Here is a 22848-nt window from a genome sequence, read left to right as displayed (position 1 = left end):
TGTGTGTGTGTGTGTGTGTGTGTGTGTGTGTGTGTGTGTGTGTGTGTATCTGTCTGTATTGAGAATTCAGAGACAGAGGGCTGAGGAGGCAAATCATAAGGGGAAAGAAGATGCTTTCAGAGTGGGTACCCCTGACTGGGTGGGTGTGTCCTACCAGCAGCGCATTTTGCATCTCTGGAAAAGCCCAGGCCCATCTGTGGCTGAGAGACACATCTGTGGGAGCTCTGAGAGGTGGGCAGGCAGTTTTTCCACATTACTGTATTTCCATGGCTTTGTTTTCTATGGCTTTGTTTCCCTTGTCAATTTCCCAACAGCTGAGAAACTTATTAAGACAGAATCACGTTGCATATTCATCAGACGACTTGTTAATCATCTGCTAAGGCCCTCTAGAGAGCAGGAGTCCTGGAGCTCAAATGAAGAATAATAGGCAACATGTCCTCACCCACTCCTGAGCGATCTGTTATCAGCAATTATATAAAAGTTTTCGGGAAAGTGGGTTTAAAGCAGAAGGAGAGTTTGCTGTTTGTGGCTACGCTATGCTTTCTTTTTGATCATGTATTTGTTATCTTCCTCTGTTCCCACTATACAGGTAAAGTAGGAATACACTCCAGTTTACAGAAGGGAAAACTGAGACCCAGAGAGTGAATGATGGAGAGCTTCAGTGTAGGACACGTTAGAATTCAGTTCTCTTAACCCTTCATTCAGCATCCCTAGGGGCAGGAATTGTTCATCTGTCCTTTTCTGCTAAGAAGCTGCTCCTTAGAACATGTGATTCTCTAAGATGCATGCCCTTTGTCTCTTTAGTTCACCGGCAAACTACAAATTCCTAGAACAGTGCCTGGGCCATAGAAGAGAGTCAAAAAGTATTTGCTGAATGAATCCAAGTTCTCTAGACCTCAAGTAGGCACCTTACTTACGATAGGCAATGAACATAGTCCATTCTCAATCTGCTTTGATTCCCAGGAGTAGTGTCCTCTGTAAGGCCTCCCAAAGAGCCCCAGTGAATGCCGCTGATTCCCGCAAACCTGGTCTAATTGCACCCGCTTGTTCAAAATGCTTCTTTTGGTTTCTTGGTAGATCTCAAAATGGTGCCTCAAAATTGCGCCTCCTGTCCGCTGTGCTCTCCCCTCACCACTTATCCCAAACGATGGGCCCAGCCCCTGCCTTAATTCTTCCAAAGCACAGGTAGTGCCAGACTGAGGTATTTGGTACCAAGATTTCTCTTCTGTAGAATGACTGCAGTGACGGTAGAAGCCTATTTCATAGTGATTATCAGGAGGTCATGAGATCATGTGTGTGAAATATCAGGCTCCCACGGAGTAAGTCTAGTAAGAGTTAGCCATTGTCATTATCACTGAGAGGCGCCGGAACCAGACTACTGGGTTCAAGTTCCAGCTCTGCTATTTAATAACTGCGTGATCTTGGGCAAGTTGCTTAACTTCCCTCTGCCTCAGTTTCTCAACTGTAAAATAGGGATCATGATAGAATTTGCCTCATAGGGCTTCGATGAGGCTTAAATGAATCAATATCTTGTGAAGAAGAGAGAGCATTTCCTGACACATAGTCAGTGTCATAAATGTAGCAGCAGTGATATCCGGGTAAACCCAGGACCAGATATCAGATATTGCAGCTCCTGAAGTCCTCTGCTCTCAGGGGCCCCCATTTCTCTACTTCTCTTTTACTTACCACATTCTAGGAATCCCTCACCGTGGCCCTACCCAGCCTTTCACACATCCTAGGTCACCTACCTCTCTCTTCAGACCTGGTCAGAGGAAGAACAAAAATGTTAGAGCCAAAATGGCTTGGTCCACGGTGAGGATGGCCTGTTACGCTCTTGACTGAAATTCTCAACATCTCAGAATTATATGCATTTGTCCATATATATGCATTTACGCCCAGAGACATCCAGGCTTTGCTGAGCACCCATCCTTCTTATATGTACGCTTCCCGTTCCTTGACCTTGCGTCTGTCCTTCTGGGTACAGCCCTGATCCACCTCCTTTGAGAGTTCTCTCTTTCTGTGGGGAAGCATAATAGGCTAGTGGTTAAGAGAACAGTCTTTATAGGCAGACAGCCTCAGGTGGAAGTCTTGACTCTGATTTCTAGCCCAAGCAAGTTGCTTTCCCCTCTGCTCCTCAATTCCCTCACCTGTAAAGTGGGTATAACAAAAGGTACCTCATTGATTGAGATGTCTAAATAAGTTATGTGAAAGTAGGTAGTAATATGGCAACTGTGTATAAAATTAATAGGCTGCAGTGATCCCTCTAGTTCTTTACTCTGATTCACTACACAATGAACAACAGATCAGTCATCCTCATACTTTATGGGATATTAAAATCACCTAGGTAGACGTTAAGGCTCTGAGGCTCAGGTAGTATGCCAGCCTAATTAAATTAGAATCTCTGGGGGTGGAGATCAGTATTTTTTAAGTACACCAGTTTGGGACCAGTACTCTAGATTGCTTTCCAGTCTCTCTGCAAATGGTGTGAACCATGGAGTTTGGCCCAGCAGTGTGATCCAATGCTATTATATCTAAAGGGATCTTGGCCGTGAGTGGTGTTTTGCCCACGTGTCCTGTCAGCCCAGCCAGAGTGGAAGGGCCAAGAGAGCTGACAAGGGCACAGGCCTCCTTGTTTTCGCCATCCCCAAGCCTGGAAAGATAGGTGGTTGAATTCAGCGTGTTCCTGTTCTTGACGAATTAATTGAAATAAAAAGTAGGCTTCAGCTGGTAGAAAGGAAACCTGACAGTCCATTTCAAAGAAGTTGAAAGCGAAGAACAAGGGCTCTGCAGTCAGGCTGCACTGGCCTGAAATATAACACTCACTAATTGTGTGACATTGGGTAAGTTACGTAACCTCTTTATGCTTCAAGTTCCCCATCCATGAAAGTAAGCAAATAATAAGACCTACTTCTTAGAATTGTTGTAAGAATCAAATACAATAACATGTGTGAAGTACTTAACGTAATACTTGGATCAGCAGTAAGTGTTGCCTGTTACTATTATTATTATCCTGAAGACTTGTTCTAACTTGCCTCAGAGTTCAGCTATAGGCCTATGTAATAAGCTGGTGTGATCATAAGATCTTTATTGGATCCTTATTTCTCAGTTTCCTTGGATGGGGTCTAAGACTGTAGAATTGCTTTATTTGAAATTCTGTGGTGCATCAGGGTATTTTTTCGTTTTTTTTTTGTTTGTTTGGCTGTTTTTTTTGTGTGTGTGTGTGTGTTTTTAAGTACTCAATATCATGCCTGACACACACTAGGACTCAATAATTGTTCAAATGAAAGAATATCCCTGTAAGAGTCAGAGAAGGGAATGTGTCTATTTCAAAGGGAAATACAAATACAGACAGGACTCAAGGATGGAGAGAGGAACAGATGCCCCTGGCATGTTGTCATTTAAATCATCATAGGACGCCACATGTAATTCCTGATGCTGACTTCCCACAAGTCTGCCTTACTGTTTCAGAACAATCTTTTCTGGCTGTTTATTTTTGTAAAGTCTCCCCATCTCAGCCTTTGCTGAGTCCCCATGTCATCCTCACTAATTCATTTAGTCATCAAAGTGACAATGCCTAATTATAAGCTACAGTGAAACAAGTCTAGAAAGGGACTCTGTGGCAAGCTCCCCCCTACCTGAGAAGAGGGGCACAAGTCATTGTGTGGCTCAGATGCTCCCTGCTTCTGGAATGCATCAGCTCAGCTACCAGGTCTATGGCCACGTCATAACGTATTTGTCTCACAGACTCTACAGGTTCTGCTTGGACTATGGGTTTGTCTATCTTTGAAAGAGAATATAAACTTTTTGGGGAGGGGACATTTATCTAATAGCTTGGGAAATCCAACTGGTATGGCCTGAAGCCTGGGTAAATTGTGGGTGACAGTAGACAGTAGAACTGCATTACAGGAGACAGTAGATCAGGGTGGGTTTTTTTTTTAAATTGAAGTATAGTTGATTCACAGTGTTGTAGGGTGTTTTTCAGAGACAAGGCTTTGAAGCCAGGCACGCTTGGGTTCGAATCCTGGCTCCTCTCCTCACGTAGTTCTGTGATCGGCAGCAGTGCTACACAAAGACCACCCTCAGTCCATAAACTGTCACCAGTCAGGGAAGAGACCAGGAGCTTGTGCCGAAATGTAAATCAGCTACATCACTAAAAGCACCATTAGTCTGCTGACTTTTTTTTTTTTTTTTCCCCAAAGCAAAACTTTCTCAATGAAGGAAGCAGCAGGGCATTGATTTACATCCTAGAGTAGGTTGCTTTTTCCCTTGCTGACTGATAGCAAAGAGCTCAGAGAGCAGCATTTTGAACAGCAGCAACCTCGGGCAGTGACTTAACCATTCTGAGGCTGTTACCTCATCTGTAAAATAGGGACAATGATTCCTCCTAAGTAACAGGCCTGCTGTGAGAATGGAATGAGATATGGCATGTCGAGTGCTTAGTGGGATGCCTGGTGCATATCAGGTACTCAATAAATGAAAGCTATTATTAAGCAAGATAAGGTAGTCCTAATACTACCGGACGATGTTAACGCTGTTATCTGAAACAACAATGAAAACAAAAACTTATGTTCAGGAAACGAAGGGATCAATGGTTAAATAAGTTTAGAAAGCTGATTGAGCTCTGGGGGACAGAAGGAATTCATCCTAGATGTATGCTCTATTTCTGACTCTTTGGGACCAGAGCTATTTTATTTTTGGTTCTCCAGGGCCATCAAACACTGTGTTTAATAAATGCGTGAAAAGGCTGAAAACAGATATTTCCCGTCCTGTCATCAGTAGACTCAAGACTGACCCTGGTATCTTGTTTCTCCTATTTCCATCCCCTGGCCTGTGTTGAGCATGAGTTGTTGCCTCTTCTGGGTTACCTCCACCTGGCTTCAGCTCCACACCTCCCCTCTTAACTTTCTTCTCCCATACCTTTCTGCTTGAATCCCTTTTAACAGTCTGGCAGCAAGAAATCTTTACATTAGCTGCAGGCAGTCTGAACATCCAAGAGAGCTTTTGACCCTGTGACCCCAGCAAATGATTCTTTTGGGGCCAACTGACTTGGAGCAGACAAAAGTTCTTTCTGGGAACTCACAAGTCTTTGGTGGCAGAAAGAAGTACGCACATACAGGGTAAAGTTTCCCCATGAAATCTCAAAGGGATCCGTGGAGGTAGAACCGTGTTCAAAACCAGCAACTTTCAAGCATTTTCATTCTACAGTTTCCATCATGTTTTTCCACCTCAAAATGTTAGTTTTTTTTTTCTTTTCTTTTAGTTAAATAATCACGCACTTGCTTTAGATTAGGTATATATTAATCTGGACTCTTGATTAAAGGTGACAGAACTCAAATTAAAGTAGCTTGAGCAAAAAGAGAATGTGTTGGTTTCCGTAGCTGGGAAGGATGGAGGAGAGGCTAACTTGAGATGTGACTGAATTTGGGGTCCTAAATAATAAGTATCCTCAGGGCTTCTCGTCTCTCAGCTGTGTTTTTCCTTCTGCTTCTCTTTGTTGATTTCATTTTCTCCTGCTGCAGATTTATTTCCTCCCAGTAGATATATATATAATAGATATATACGACAGCAGTTCTGGGGGTCACAGCCTGTAATCCAGGGGACGGAAGGCTTCTGTGTCTAAACACCCAATTATAAAATCCCAGAGTCACCTGCCCATTCGGGATCAGAGAATTGAGATAGAATAATCATACTGGGGCTGGGTCATGTGACACCCCTGCCCATCTTCCCCATCCCCTTTACAGCCAGGATTTGGGGGAATGGTGAACTGAAGGCCCCACCAGAAATGCTTGGAGTCAGGGAATGTCCAGGTCTTCAAAGGAAGGAAGAGACTGTTAGAAATGAAGGAGGGAAGAGATGTCAGGCTGATTTACAGAACACATGTGTGTTACAGAATTCTGCAGGGGGAGGGCAAGACTTAAGACAAAGACATAATAGAACTTCAAACAAAAATGAGGGAGCAAGTTTAGGTCTTATTAAGGTCACTCAAATTACTCAATAGAAACTAAATACCTTGTCTGTCTAAGGAATTGACTGGTCTTGCTGATGAAAACCACTGTTTAAGTCACCTTGATCTAGAGAGAAACCAAATTCCCCACATTTTCAACACAAGCCTGCATTTTCTCATCACTAACTAGGCCTCGCTCATGAACCCAACTCTCGTCTCTCTCTTTCATTTCTCTTAATAAAATGCCTGCCACATGATACATGTTTAATGTATATTGGTTATCTCTGTCATTTTGACTTAGGTTATTACAAGAACAGTCTCATTAAATATTTATAATAACTATATATATATATATATATAAAATAATCTTATAATTGCTCCTAGTCTCACACGAGGAAACGGAAGCTCAGAGACTTTGTGATCATAAGATCATATCACAAATGATGGCAGGGCTGGTATTATCCAGGTTTGTCAGACTCCAAAGCCAGAGCTCTTAATCTCTACACAATGAATTTGATCTTCGGTAGTTGGCACATAAGAGGAGAAAATTGTCTTTCTTGACCTAACTCTAGTTTCAGGTCCAGAACAGTAATTTGTACCACCCCAGCCTTTAGGCACTGTGTCATCATAACTACAAACCATTCATTATACAAGCACCCTTTATTTAATTTTTAAGACTATTGAGTAGAAGATTCTGTCTTGATATTCCAATTCAGTAACATACAACAAAATCTCCCCACAGACATTTCTTGCTTAAATACAGACGCCACATCTGATTTCATTTGAACTGCAGAAATACGATAGGGCTAGTTTTTAGCAGTTCCATTTGGTCCTTTATCGGTATCTTTTGTTAATAGTCATCTCCTGTGTTGTGGATAATTTCAGCATTACTGAAGCTCCAGGTTATCTCATTTCTGTTGTTTCTGGTTCCCTGTGCTTGTTCATTTTCTACCACCTGCCAAGATGTTCGTCTTCATTTTGTATGTGTCAGCAGCCTGAGAGCCTTGAAAGATGTAATCAAGATTTTTAAAGAAAAACTAAATACCAAATTCTCTCTGGTTAAGGCAGTGACAGTGATTTTTCTTCCCCTGCTTACTTGACTCTTAGGTCCTCACTGACCTGCATCTATATTTGGAAATGGCATTACCACTTGTAAGAGAAAGCAGATTGTCTACTGAAAAATCTTGGATCAGATGCACACATTAAATATATTACAATTTTATTTGTCAGTGAGATTTCAATAAAGTTGAAAAAAAATCTTTGGATCAGAGAGATCCATTGGAGCCAGGATTCCCCGTTCGGTCCCTTCTTTGGAACTTCATGGTTCTCTTCCCTCCTCCCTGAGTCCTTCTTGTCTTTTTCCCTGGCTCCTCTAGTCTCTGTCATTTCTCAGGTTTTTGTCTGACGTATTAGGATGTTTCAGCTGCAAGTGACAGCTTACATTGTAAGGACACGTGTCTCATATGTCAAGAAATCCCCACATCGGTCAGTTCCAGGTGGGTTAATTTAGCAGCTCGGGTCACTTCCCTCTTTTGTTCTGTTCCCCTTAGCAGGTATCTTGGTTCTTAGGCTTGTCCTCTTGCTGTTGCAATTGACTTTGAGTCCCAGGTGTTACATGATACAATCTGGCTAACAGAAATAGACATGTTTGTGTCTCACTCTCCTGTCATCATTGAGGGATGTTTACCCAGAAGCCCTCAGCTCTCACTTCAATGGGAGGAGCTACATCAGGCCCATGCCCTAACCTTGCAGTTTTAGACTGATAAGGATTTATGTTCTGTGGCAGGGAAGAGGCCCTGAACATCTAACCACGTGGGGTGAGAAGAACAAAACAATCTGGGTTCTATCACTAAAAGAACCGAGATACAGAAGGTAGAGTCTGTCTCACTCTCTTGGGCAGACTTTAGGTGTGGCTAACGATCTTGGCTGTAACTAGCAGGATGATGACTCCTAGTTATTTATCTTTAGCCTGGGTTTCTTCTAAGAATCAGAGTGGAAACTCCAAATATCTGCTTAGCACTTGCATTTAAATATACAGATCTTCCTTTTGGATAACCTACAAGCTTGCAGTCATATACAACTTAGATCCCACAAACTCTTGCCTCGAAAAGATCACATGACTTTTCAATTTGCCTCTTTCATTTTTAGGACTTTATCCAGGCTGAAACCCTAAGCAGAGGTTAGTTAAACGAACACAGGTCGTGCCTGTGAACCTTATCCCACGCATGCTATGGGCACCTTTTATGGGGTCACTGTTTTTGTATTATGCCTTATATGAGCAGAACACCTCAGTGAGAGATCAGGGAAATACAGGAAGTCCTTACTTTACATGGTAATGTGGGTCTGTAAACACGATCACGCAAAATCCACACAAGACGGTCTTGATAATCTACGTGATAATTTACTATTGTTCTATGACCTTTAAGAATTTCCATCAAAACATTAAAAGCTCTCTTACTGTTACTTATGAAAGTATAGGGATATGGGAAAAATAGAACTAATATTCACTTAATACAGTGTTACTTAAAACATCAGAAACATCGAGAATAAAAATGTGTTGCTTCTTGTAAAAAAAAAAAGTTATAAATAGTAGTTTGAACAGTGCCTGCCTTCTCCTCATCATATAACTCATAATACTGCCTGTGTCAACATCTTTTCTGTGCCTTGTCAAACTGTCTTGCTTCTTTCTAAGTTTGGAGTAGCTTCCAACATTTTATCCATTGCACTTTAAAGGTTGTAAAACAGCGCTAAGAGTTCTTTTCAAGTGAAGGTTTTTTTTTTTTTAATATATAGATGTTTTCATTTATTGTATACATATTAGGTACACAGTTTAAAAGGAATAAAAACCCTACTCAGTAGAACATAAGACAATAAATAGAACAAAGATTGGCACTATTTTACAAATGGAATTAATGAACGTAAATAAGAGTAAGTATGTGATTTTCAACCACATTCATATTATGCAGTTTTAAAACTACCTAATCTTTTACAATGACTAAATCCTTAATTGAAACTGTAGAGTTGGTAAAGGATGTATGCCATTTAAGTATTAGTTCAGAGACTTACAAAACAATTTTACTGGTGGTATTTATGTGTGGGAAGCAGAGACCTACTTACTGTGTATGACTATCATGTTTTAGGAGACATGAAGTTTTTATATTACAAGGAAGAAATCAATTTTAAGTATTAGTTATTTTAGAAATACTACCTAAACTAGGATGACATTTATGAAATATTATATATTCCTTCTCTAACTCCCTTCTGTTAGTCTATAAACGATATCAGACGAAGTGATGGAAGTTAAAATTTTTAACATTTTAGATAGTCAAGTTAGAAAAGGAACTAAAGAAAGGAACTCAGATTTAAAGTTCTGAATGCCCACTAGGCACATGTTCTTGCTTCTAACAAAGTATCTTCTCGTAGAAATGGAGTATTAACTATCCCTCTTGGGGACCTCGGCTACAATAAAAAAGAAAGAGGCCAAGAGGCCACAGATGCAGACTCACTGGCATTGCTGGAGAGTGACAGTGAAGAACCAGGGGCAGAGTCCCAGAAACACAGGAGACCACAGCAGTCTGGGCTACTAGAATTGGGTGATAAAGCAAAAGCTAACTCTGTCTTGACAAAATTTACCTGTCTTAGAGAAAAAGTCAGTCTATTGAGATTGACAAGGTAGGTTTAGCTTTCCGACGCACAGGAGGCAACACCTGCTATAGAGTGGACATGAGTAAGTGCTGACTGCCGTCAATACTTAGGTACTTGGCAACTCCTGACCTAAGGGACATGCAAAGCGACAACAAACCAACCAACCAACTCAGAATAATACAACCCCACTCCTTTCAGAGCTTCACTTCTCTTCTGTCTTGTCAGTCTCCGAGTACATGCGGCACAGGGCTGCGCTGGGGCAGCACACAAAAGCGTCAGTTTCACTTTCCAACTCTGTTAACTGTTCCAGTGAAGACACACAAGGATAATGGTCTTTTAACGTATCTGGCAATTTAGAAGTCTTCTCTTGAAGACATCGAAAACGTCTAACTGGTGTGAGAAACTTCAGCTGTTTAAATGCAGAATTTGTTTAGTCAAACTGCATCTTCTTTTTCACACTTTGCAAGTGTGGAGTAGTAGACACATTATATTTAATTAAGCAACCCGCCCTAATTTCTGTATTGCAGGTTTTTTTTTGTTTTTTTTTTTGCGGTACGCGGGCCTCTCACTGTTGTGGCCTCTCCCGCTGCGGAGCACAGGCTCCGGACGCGCAGGCTCAGCGGCCATGGCTCACGGGCCCAGCCGCTCCGCGGCACGTGGGATCTTCCCGGACCGGGGCACAAACCCGTGTCCCCTGCGTCGGCAGGCGGACTCTCAACCACTGCACCACCAGGGAAGCCCAATGTATTGCGGGTTTTAACATCACTGGTTGGACCTTTTGTTTTGCTATCTTGCTCTTTTTTCACAACTTTGAAATACTACATTCGTAAGATGCTTATTTTCTATTTCCGGTTTTTCTGACCCCAGATTAACACTTATATCATCAATGGTGGCTTCTTGGATTTGTTCCTTGGTTGCACAAGACTCCCCAATATTTTCTCCAAATTTAACTTTTTCTTGACTCTTCATCGTCAGAATGTCAACAGTTGCATGTCGCATCTCTTCAATAGGCTGAGCTCCTGCCAGAACGGCCTTCTCATAGATTGCAATAATATTTTCAATAGGACTCGTAAGTGGTTCAGTACAAGCAGGCATATCCAATGTTTAACAAGATTTTTGGCATCTGGAATATTTTTAATCAGGTCATTCAGTGTAACCAATACTTCTTCTTTTGGATATCCCTCATTAATCAGGTTTAGGCATTCAGAAAATGTCTTGTTTACTTTTTCAGTAAACAATCGTTGTCGTCCTCTTCTGCCGTGGCAGTCCAGAAGGACCCAACTGGTTTTTCATTTTGTGCTTCGGGCTCAGGCTGGGTAACCACTGAGCTGGGAGGCCTTTTCATCACTCTTCCTTTGCTAGCTTTCCACTCACTCAGACGAGCCTTTCTCTCCTCCGCAGTTTCTCTGCGCTGAGTCCATCTACTGTCAATAGCTGCTTTCACCGTGGTATATCTGCACTGGTCAATGCTTTTTGACTTTTCTCTCAGTTAGGTATTAGAAGACGAAGCAGGCCTGGCTACCATTTCAGATGTCATCCTTCTTGATAGTGTCTGATTTCTTTCTATGTCCTGAGAAGAACTGGTTTTGATAATAGACGAAACTGTGTTTAACTGTAATAATTCTTTCTCTCGAGGTCCTTTCCAAACTGTAACACTGGCAGACATCCTACTGATGCCTTGTTTCATGGCGTCCTGGTTATTACTGTGGTGACTTCTAACAGAAGGTCGCACAAGTTGACTGCCCTGAGATGTAGTGCTCACAAATTTACCGGCAGTCGTCGTGTGTGAGGCTCTATCACTTTTCACTGTTACACCGCTGGTGTCTACAGGCTGAGACTTTGTGGCTTTAGAGACAGTAGCTGGAAGTTTCTTCATTGTTGCAGAGCTCATCTTTGACTTGTAGAGGTTTCCTAAAGGAATTAATCTTAGACTGAACAATTTGGCCACGATAAGATCCAAGCACAGGTTTCTTGGGCATGTTAGCACCTTGCTTTGGTTTCTCTGTAGTCATTTGTTTCTATTTACTGTTTTTAAGGTGAAATGCTTGGCTTAAGGTCATATGTTGACTTTGGGGGTCATCTTTAATTGGTAACAACGGCAGAGTTTGATCATTATCCTCAAAATTAGGTGTATCAATTGCTGTAGTTGAATTGGTTAATTCATTAGAAGGTTTTAAAGGAATACAGTTCTCTTCCATTGTTATATTATTCTTGATCCCAGTAGGTCTACTGACATTTTCTTAAGGCAAAAATGTCTGATAAAGTTTCAGAATTTTTGTCTCTTCTTGGATCTGACCTTCAGATGTCTTCACTCTTTTGTCTCTACCACTGGATAATATCTGATTTTCCTGTTTGTATGCAAAAAAAGTTTTTCTTTTTAACAGATGCTCCTTGAGTTTTTGTCTTCTTTGCTCTCTGAACGTGGACTGGGCCGTCTGACTCGGGGGCAGCTGCAGGTCCTGGGGCACGGCTGGGGTGCTCATCACAGCTCCGGACAGGGGGACGCGTCTCCAGCTCAACCGCCGCAGACTCCCTCAAGCCAGCGCCACCACACACTCTCAAGTGAAGGTTTTGAAGGTGCCCATTTCTTTGGGATATTATCCTCCCTTTCCTCATTCATGTGGCTAAGTCACCTTCACTCAGTTCCTCTGGCTGCCTATCTAGAGGCGCTGCAGTAGTGGCAGTCAGCATCCCACTGTCAGCTATTACTGCGCTATTTACGTTGGATTTGAATTTTGCTCCTGGTGTTTCCACTTGCTATTTCTTTGCTGCGCCTTCCTTTGGGTTGGCCACCTTCCTCTTTTGAGTATCCATTTTTGTCAAACGTCCCATGGGTTTATCACCAGGAGACAAGGAGGCAACATCACTCCAGGGTTTGCTGGCTGTGAGTGAACTGAATTACATGTGCAGTGACCAATCACTGCCAGCCTTTGAAAGATGTGAGTCGATTGGCCACTGACCACGGGCCATATCTGTTATTGACTGATGAGCTGGTGGCAGGGTTTCTACTTTATTCAGTTTCTCACAGTTCGTATGCCATGGTAACTGAAAATGGAACTGTGTTGCTGGGGGACTGGTGTTGCTGCACTGTACCACATGGTACCTGAAATCTGTGTACTACGTTTCAGAACTGTGCAGAGTGAAGGCTGCCTGTGTGGTAATTCAGGACATATCCATTCACTGGCCACTCGCTGTCAGTGTTTATTTCAGCTTTATACTTCTGAGACACCCCAGGCCAGCCCTTTGCTTCCAGGTGGCTGTGACGTAGGCAAAGCACAGTGTTCCTTCCATCAAATGCCCATCCTTGGTTGTTATACCTGGTCTCCAGCTTGAGCAAGCATGGATTTTAGCCTTGAGCCTGTGCAGTTGGCATGAACTGGAAACAGCTGTTAATTAGGGGGGTGATGTGCAGTGTAGCACCGCTGAGAAGCAAGAATGCCATTAACAAGTTGAATAAGCCAAATGACTACCCCCGTCAGTCAAAGATGGTAAAGGGAACCAATATGTAGTCTACAGGTTTTCCTCTTTCTTCTTTGTTTCTGGTCCGTTGGTAAGAGTGAAAATTCACTCTCTCTTAGTGGTTTAGCCTTCAAAATCTAATCTAATCCTATCTAATAAACCAAGTGCTAGGGGAAGGCCTGGAAGACTAGCACAGCCTTGCTGTGTGACCTTTTACACAGAAATCTTAACCTTCGTTTACCTGCACTATATTCCTCCCCCAGCTTTCAAATCCTCTCCTTGCCACAGGTATGTTGCAGGCCCCTTTGATACCCTTCAAGGTGAACTCTACCTTAACCTCCAGTGGTTTGAAGTAGTGAGGAAAATTTGGGGCTTGCTGACTTGGAGCTCATTAAGATAACCCTCTTTTCTTTTAATAAAAATAAAGAGTATGTGCATCTCCTAGTTTTTCTTGTATCTACTTAATTATATGCTTCCTTTTATGTGACAAAGAGAGCTATTAGGTTATGGAAAGAGCACAGATTTTGGAATCAGACATGGCTGAGTTGGAACCTAGCCTTGTACGGAGTGTACTTGAGACATTCTATGTCATCTCACTGAGAATGAATTCAGTGTGTGGTGGCTCCCATCATTAACTGATGGTCATAAGCTGACGTATGGGTCAAATAAGCTGATGTATGTAAAACATTTCACATAGTAACTAGGACATTAAATATGCTCAAAAATGCTATTTCATAAACTCTCTATTCTCCTTGCTACTTTAGCTTCTGGTAAATTCACAGACAAACCTCAGTTGTTCAGTCGTAATGATTAACCAATCCTAAATATTTGGTATAGCTAGATTTCTTCTTTATATGACTATCTTTTCTTTCTTTCTCTTTTTTTTGAGTAGTTTTGTTCTTAACGGTTTTCTTTTGGATGTGCTTTAATATTAGAAACCTCCTCAATCATTTGTGGATGTAGATGGATGTACAAAAAGAATGAATAAATTGTTGGTATAGGCATACCTCAGAGATATTGCGGGTTCAGTTCCAGCCCACCGCAATGAAGCAAATATTGTAACAAAGTGAGTCACATGAAGTTTCTGGTTTCTCAGAGCATGTAAAAGTTATGTTTACACTATAGTTGTAGTCTAGTAAGTGTGAAATAGCATTATGTCTAAAAAAACCCAAAGTACATACCTTAATTAAAAAATATTTTACTGCTAAAAAAGTGCTAACCATGGTCTGAGCCTTCAGCAGGTCGTAATCTTCTTGCTGGTGGAGGGTCTCGCCTTGATGTTGATGGCAGCTGACCCATCAGGGGGTTGGTTGCTGAAGGTTGGGGTGGCTGCGACAGTTTCTTAAAACAAATGACAATGAAGTTTGTCACATAAAGTGACTTTCCTTTTCCGTAGCACGCAACACTATTTGATAGCGTTTTACCCACAGTAGAACTTCTTTCAAAATTGGAGTCAATCCTCTCAAACCCTGCCATTGCTTTATCAGATAAGTTTATGTCATATTCTAAATCCTTTATTATCATTTCAGCAGTCTTCACAGGTGTAAATTCTGTCTCAAGAAACCACTTTCTTTGCTCACCCATAAGAAGCAACTCCTCTTCTGTAAAGTTTTATAAGATTGCAACAATTCGGTCACATCTTCAGGCTCCACTTTTAATTCTAGTTCTCTTGCTATTTCCACCACATCTGCAGTTTCTTCCTCTGCTGAAGTCTTGAACCCGTCCAGGTCATCCATGAGGATTAGAATCAGTTTCTCCAAACTGTTGTTAAGGTTGATATTTTTGACCTCTGCCAATGAATCATGAATGCTCTAAATGGCATTCAGAATGGTGAATCTCTTCCAGAAGGTTTTCAATTGACTTTACCCAGATCCATCAGAGGAATCACTATTTCTGGCAGCTATAGCCTTCCAAAATGTATTTCTTAAATAATAAGACTTGAAAGTCAAACTTACTCCTCGATCCACGGGCTGCAGAATGGATGTTGTGTTAGCAGGCATGAAAACAACATTAATCTTGTATGTTTCATCTCCATCAGAGCTTTTGGTGAACCCAGTTGCATTGTCAATGAGCAGTAGTATTTTGAAAGGAATCTTTTCTTCTGAGCAGTAGGTCTCAACAGTGGGCTTAAAATATTCAGTAAACTATGTTGTAAACAGATGTGCCGTCCGCTAGGCTTTGTTGTTTCATTTACAGAGCAAAGGTAGAGTAGATTTAGCATAATTCTTAAGGGCCCTAGGATTTTCAGAATGGGTTATGAGCATTGGCTTCAACTTAAAAGTCACCAGCTTCATTAGCCCCTAACAAGAGAGTCAGCCTGTTCTTTGAAGCTTTGAAGCCAGGCATTGACTTCTCTCTAGCTGCAGAAGTCCTACATGACATCTTCTTCCAACATAAGGCTGTTTTGTCTACACTGAAAATCTGTTGTTTAGTGTTACCACCTTCATTAATGATCTCGGCTAGTTCTTTTGGGTAGCGTGCTGCAGCTTCCGCATCAGTATTTGTTGCTTCATCTTACACTTTTATGTTACGGAGATGGCTTCTTTCCTTAAACCTCATGAACCAACCTCTTCTAGCTTCAAACTTTTCTTCTGAAGCTTCCTCACCTCTCTCAGCCTTCATAGAATTGAAGACAGTTAGGGCCTTGCTCCGGATTAGGCTTTGGCCCAAGGGAATGTCGTGGCTCGTTTGATCTTCTATCCAGACCACTAAAACTTTCTCCATATCAGCAATAAGGCTGTTTTGCGTTTTTATCATCTGTGTATTCACTGGAATAGCACTTTTAATTTCCTTCAAGAATTTTCTTCTGCATTAACAACTTGGCTAACTGTTTGGTGCAAGAGGCCTAGCTTTCAGCCTGTCTTGGCTTTTAAGAGGCCTTCCTCACTAAGCTTAATCACTTCTAGCTTTTGGTTTACAGTGAGACACTCTTCCTTTCACTTGAACACTTAGAGGCCATGTAGGGTTATTAATTGGCTTTATTTCAATATTGTTGTGTCTCAGGGAATAGGGAGGCCCAAGAGGAGGGAGAGAGATGGGGGGAATGGCTGGCCTACGGAGCAGTCAGAACACACACAACATTTATTTATTAAGTTCTTATATGAGCACAGTTTGTGGCACGCCGAAACAATTACAATAGTAGTATCAAAGATCACTAACCAGAGATTGCCATACAAATATAATATAATATAATATAATATAATATAATATAATATAATATAATATAATAATGAAGAAGTTTGAAATATTGTGAAAATTACCAAATGTGTCATGGAGACATGAAGGGAGCAAATGCTGTTAGAAAAATGGCACTGATAGACTTGCTTAATGCAGGGTTGCCACAAAGCTTCAATTTGTAAAAAACTCAATATCTGCGAAGCACAATAAAGCAAAGGGGAATAAAACGAGGTCTGCCTGCATTTCATTTCAGCCCCAGTGATGTGCAAGTCATTTTGCTCTCCTTTTCTCTGGTCTGGTAACCTGTTGTGATGTATAGTAACATTCTTCAGCTGGTGGAGAGCTTTACCTCTGAAATAATTCAGTTTGCCCCACAGATATTTTGTTGTTGTTCTATAGTTGGCACAGTATCAAAGTTTGTCACCATGATGTTTTATTTGCCAGCCCCTTGTAGACAGCCTAGAACAAGAGCTGGTGCAGTTTGAAATGGCAGAAATAATGCTTTGTATTCAGCAAAACCCATTACATTTACTCTTCTTGGCTCACAAGAAAACTACCTTTTGTTTGCAGTTAGGCTGAGGTCATGACTGGGTTCAGGCAAATAGAATGTGGGTAGAAGTGATAGTCTGGCCAAAAAACTTTTCGGGAAATTGGTAACATTATGTTCTGATCCCCTGGTGACTTCTAAGGCTGTATTTTTTAAATGGAGAATGACATGGAAGGATACTGGTTATCACTCAGAGGAAAACCACCTCAGAGAACCACCTGGACCTGCATCAGAAAATGATATGCACATGCAATCAATCTTTGTTGGGTTAAGCTTCTGAGCTATTAGGGCTTATTTGTTACCAAAGCATAGCCTATTCTATGCTGACTAAAACAGTTCCCTATCTAACTCATGGGACTTTTCTGGAGATAAAATGATACCGCACTCCTGTTAGTACTTTATAAAGTGTATAGGAAAGCAATATGTGAATGTATCATGTTGCTATTTGTGGAAAGTGCCCAGGTTTGGAAGGTAAGAGACCAAAAACAAACTCTTATAAGTATGTCAAGCCCTCACATCTCTCTTATATTTAGCCCTGTCATCTGCAAAGTAACAGTCCTAATCCTTGTCATGACTACTTCTCTGGGTTGTTTCAAGATGCAAATGAAATCATGGATGTGTAAGAACTTGGTAAACTGTAAAGTCCTGTCAGATAAGAGGCACTGGGAGCTTCCCTGGTGGCACAGTGGTTGAGAGTCCGCCTGCCAATGGAGGGGACACGGGTTCGTGCCCCGGTCCGGGAAGATCCCACATGCCGCGGAGCGGCTGGGCCCGTGAGCCATGGCCGCTGAGCCTGCGCGTCCAGAGCCTGTGCTCCGTAATGGGAGAGACCACGGCGGTGAGAGGCCCGCGTACCGCAAAAATAAAAAATAAAAAAAATAAGAGGCACTGGAATGATTTCTCTGGAGCTTCAAACCCATCTCGGGATTACCCTTTTAACATAGAAGAGGGATGCCTCACTACCCTCAAGTGTTACTGATTTCTAGAATGTCAGCACAGATTCTTATTCAGCAAAGCGTGAGCCCAAACCTCCTGGATGTAATCTGAAACATTTGGCAGGCTTTTTCTGCCTGGAACATCTGCTTGAAGCTGAAAATAAAGGTGGCTGTAATTCTAAACACAGAATGTCTGGAGGGGAGAAAAAAGAACCTTGAACAAAGATTTAATCTCTCCTGAAGACGAGGGTAGAGGCGGGGAGGAGGGTATGTGATTGCGGTCTGGTGTAGGAGAGGGAGAGAGGTCAGACTTCACTTGGGGGGGACAGCTCATGGACCCCAGGAAGGCCGGGGTCATGGCTACATACTCAGTTGCCTACAGCATATGTTTGCAGGAACGGAAGTCCCCGGGATTCCAGTCCACTCCATAGCTGGCCTCTGAAACTCCCTGGGTGAAGCATCTTTTTAGCCAACCCCTTTGCTTCCTATCTAGATCCAACCAGCGGAACAGTCTTGTTGGGGGGTATTGTGCCAAAAGTTAACGTTGTCCTAAGGAGACGTTGGGGGAATGAGGAAACTGAGATGCAGTTTTGATGTCATGTGGAGACACAGTGTGTGATTCAGAGATGAAACTCTGAGGCCCAAGTCAACCAACAGGCCCTTCAACCCAACTTTTCCACGTGAGGGCTTCATTGCAAGGGCAGCTGCGTCCTTGAGTCTCAGTGTTCACCTTCGTAACTCTCTCCACATGCCAGGCACCCTACTAAGTGCTTCACAAATGTTAGCTCATTTATTAGTCATACAAAGGCCCTAGGAAATAGGTACCAAGGCCCAGAGAAGTTGAGTTCTAGGTCACAGAAATAAAAAGTGGCACAACCAGGATTCAAACCTAGGCAGCAGGCGCTGCAGCCCATGTTCTAAACACTGAACTCTGCTGCCTTCTCCAGAAGAGGAGTGGAATATGCTTGTTGATCTTGGAGCTCCAATGGCCTCCCATATCCTGGAATTTTTCTGACTTAAATTCGTCAGATAAGAGTCAATTAAAGAAAAAAATCAAACAAGAAATCCACGTCTTGACCAGTCCATGTTGTGCAGATATGTGCACGGAGCTAACAGAAATAAATTGCAAATCCTCTTTGTCAGTTCCTTGCTACTGCAAACAGCCTCACTCTTTGAGGTTCCGAAGCGAGTCAAACGCATACACCGGAGACCCCTCAGGGCCCAGAGCGTGGAAAGCCAGACCTGAGTGAGCTCATTACCTATCACTTGGTTGTTGGATGAAATAAATAAATAAAAAGAAAACCCTCTGGAGTTATGCTTGCAGTCGGGACGCTAACATTCATTAATATATGTTCATAAAAATGCGTGTCTGCGGCACATGTTCGTTGCTCGTCACAATGCTTATACGCACCTCATTAATTACCAGTTGCCGGGACTTCCCTGGTGGCGCAGTGGTTAAGAATCCTTCTGCCAATGCAGGGGACATGGGTTTGAGACCTGGTCCGGGAAGATCCTACATGCCGCGGAGGAACTAAGCCCGTGCACCACAACTACTGAGCCCACGTGCCACAACTACTGAAGCCCATGCACCCAGAGCCCGTGCTCCACAACAAAAGAAGCCACTGCAATGAGAAGCCCATGCACTGCAACAAAGAGTAGCCCCCGCTCGCCACAGCTAGAGAAAGCCTGCGCACAGCAACGGAGACCCAACACAGCCAAAAATAAATAAATAAATTTATTTTAAAAAAAATTACCAGTAACAAATTACCTTTGTGAGGAATCTGGAAAAAGGAAAGTGTGAGATTAGCAATTAGTATTTGTCTCCGACTTTCCTTGATAGTTGGTTGCTTACCTTGTAATGATTCGAGCATCACGCAACTGGGTTTTCAGTGAGTCTTCTCTCTGGACTCCGTGTCTCCATCTCCCAAATGAGTATTTTTCTTCCGTCTTCCCTTCCTACTACTAAGTCAGCGTTTTAAGTGTGGCCCAGACCACCTGCATCTGGTTTGTTGGGGGGTGGGGGTGGATTTATTAAAAGTGGGGAGTCCCTGGCTCCAGCACAGGCCACTGAATCAGAAACTCTTTACAAATGAGGCCTGGGTGGGCTGACTGCGTGAACCAGTCTATAACCCCTAGCTCAGAGTTGCTTTCATTTTCAGAAGTGTTCTGATTTTGATAATAAACTCCATGGGCACTCCAGGCCTGAAACTCTGCATTGTCACATGTGCCCCAGGTGATTCTTATGCCTATTAAAGTTTGAGAACCACCATCCTAAGTGTGGTAGAGGGCTTGGACAGGATAAAACTGTCAGTAGTAGTGAGTATGATGGAAAAAACACTCTCAGATGTCATTTATAAAAATCATATTCTTACGAATATCACTTGTCTAGGATAGAAGAAGGATTCTATAGGGAGAAAACCATGCAAAATATGCTATCTTACATATTAATTATGAGACTATTTCTCTGATTGGCCTCAAACAAGTCAAGAAATCTGGCAAACCCACGTCAAGGAACACAGTAGAGTTCGTCCCTGCCTAGAAATTCTATGAAGGCAGGTTCAGGTGTGGCCTGAACACAAACCCATGAGCTTCTTCAGAACTGGCCCTCAAAGAGTGACCACCATGAAACAGCATCCTAGCATTGTCCACAGGGCTGAGAAACTTTGTGGGCAGAAGTCACAGACTGGCAGTCCCTGGCCGCTAGCCACCCACAGCTGTGTTCTGTTCTGCGCACAGTGATTTACACATTTTGTGTCATTTTCAGACATTTAAAAATGGGAGATTTTGGGCTTCCCTGGTGGCGCAGTGGTTGAGAGTCCGCCTGCCGATGCAGGGGACGCGGGTTCGTGCCCCGGTCCGGGAAGATCCCACATGCCGCGGAGCGGCTGGGCCTGTGAGCCATGGCCGCTGAGCCTGCGCGTCCGGAGACTGTGGTCTGCAACGGGAGAGGCTGCAACAGCGAGAGGCCTGCGTACCGCAAAAAAAAAAAAAAAAAAAAAAAAAAAGGGAGATTTTATGTCCAAAAATTATTTCTAATTTCTCTGGAAATACCAGAGGGATTGGCAAATGTGGATTTTGTTCCCACGTGGCAGGAGTTGACTAGCTCAATAGTGACCACGCTCTTGGCATGGAGCTTAGGTTTTTACTTCACTCTGGTCCCAGGCCAGCCTGCTTCCTTCATTTCCATCTCCTGTCAAGCCCCGTGGCTGGGATGTTGCTGCTTCTGCTCTGTGACCTGGGAGTTCTCAACCTCGGCTGCATATTAGAATTAACTTGGGAGCTTTAATTTAAAAAAAGGAGGAGGAGAAACCAGAGGAGGAGAAGGAGGGAAGAAGAGAAAGAAGATGGAGAGGAAGAAGAAAGCAAGAAGCAAAGCAGAAGGAAAAGATTGGGCTTATGACAGATTACTACTGCAGAACCTCATTTGTTGGGCCTAGGAATCTGTATTCTTAAGCTCTCCGGGTGATTCTATATGCCAGGAGAGGATTGAGAACCACAGGTTCACCCTGAGAATCTTTCCAGAAGCTGCCTCAAGGGAGGATCCCAGCAGGTTCTTGAGTGCCTGAGGGCTCATCTGTAACTACTGTGTTTAAGAATCGCCTGGCGAATTTGACCTTAAGATGCTACCCCCAGAGATTCTGTTTAAGCGGGTGGTATGGGGCCAGGGTTTGTATTTTTCACAGGTGATTTTGATGCAGGTAGTCCAGAGCCCACACTCCGAGCGGGATGCTTGTCCAGAGCTCTCCTTCCCTTCCTTCTAACAAGGTTTTTTTCTGTGATTTTAAAAGAATCCCACCCTGTTCTTTTCACCTGACTTCAGTGAATAACTGGTCTCTGAGGGATGAGCTGTCGATGTTTAAGTGCTGTCGAAATTTAAGTGCAAGGAACACTTCTTGGCCAGAGCTAATTCTCCCCTCCTAGGCCTTTTTGGCACCATTTGAACTTTCAGAAATGCTGTCTCTACTATGATAAAATGGTGCAAATGGAAGCTCATCAGAGGAAAGGGCACTCACGTTTTCCCTGACTCTGATTCAGTTTGTTCCACTTTGCCATGCTTGATGTGGCTGAAAGTCCTGATAAGTGTTTTCTATTTGATAGTTCCTTTCGAGGTAAGAAAGAAAGAGAAATGGGAACACATAGGAGAAATTCTTGTGACATTGGGTTGGGTAAAGATATCCTAGATAAACCACCAAAAGGGTAATCTATAAAAGAAAAAAATGATAATTTGAACTTTATCACAGTTAGGAACTTCTGCTCCTTGAAAGTTACTGTTGACATGGAGCAACTATTTGCAAATCCCGTATTTGATAAAGAACTACTTCCAGCATGCATAAAGAATTCTAGAATTCTCAAATATTAAGAAGATGAAAACAAGCCAATTTTAAAAATAGGCAAAAGATTTGACTAGACACTTCACCTTATAACGAGATGAAAAATAGGCATGTAAAAGGAAGAATCTCACTATCTTTACTCATTAGGGAAATGCAAATTAAAACTACATTGTGATGCCACTACATATGTATTAGATTGTCCAAAATTAAAAAGACTGACCACATCAAATGTTAGTGAAGATGCAGAGGAACCGGAGCTCTCCTACACAGCTGCTGGGAATTAAAATGGTACAAGCACTTTGGCAAACAGCTTGGCAAGGTTTTAAATGATTAATCCAGTGCAACAGGATCCAAACATTCTACCTCTAGGTATTTACCCAAGGGTAATGAAAGTATATGTCTATATAAAGACTTGTACCTAAATGTTCATAGCAGCTTTGTTTGTGATCTCCTCAAACTAGAAACAATCCAAATGTTTATCAACGGGTTAACACACACACAAATTGTGGTATATACCAGTGGGGTACTACTCAGCAATAAAAATAAACTGTGGATACATGCAGCAATATAGGTGAATTTAAAAATAATTACGCAAAAAAAACCACAACACAGTATATACTGTATTGGTTCCATTTATATAAAATTCTGGAAAATGCAATCTACGACAGAAAGCAGATTGTGGTGGTTGCCAGGGAAAAGGGTGAGAAGAAATGGGAGGAAGGGATTATGAAGAGAGAAGAGAGAACTTTTGAGGGTGATATGTTTATTGTTTTAATTGGCTTCCTGGGTATGTACATATATCAAACTTTA

The 22848-nt window shown here is 42.3% G+C and overlaps 1 pseudogene; it reads right to left on the bottom strand.

Moving 5' to 3' along the window:
- Positions 1-9978: 9978 nt before the first annotated feature.
- On the bottom strand, positions 9979-12094 carry LOC113623653 (cytoskeleton-associated protein 2 pseudogene; annotated as a pseudogene).
- Positions 12095-22848: the final 10754 nt, after the last annotated feature.

Source organism: Aethalodelphis obliquidens, unplaced genomic scaffold, assembly GCF_003676395.1.
Source record: "Aethalodelphis obliquidens isolate GAN/ISIS:26980383/991018 unplaced genomic scaffold, ASM367639v1 scaffold11, whole genome shotgun sequence".
NCBI lineage: Eukaryota > Metazoa > Chordata > Mammalia > Artiodactyla > Delphinidae > Aethalodelphis > Aethalodelphis obliquidens.
This window is presented reverse-complemented; position numbering and strand designations above follow the sequence as displayed.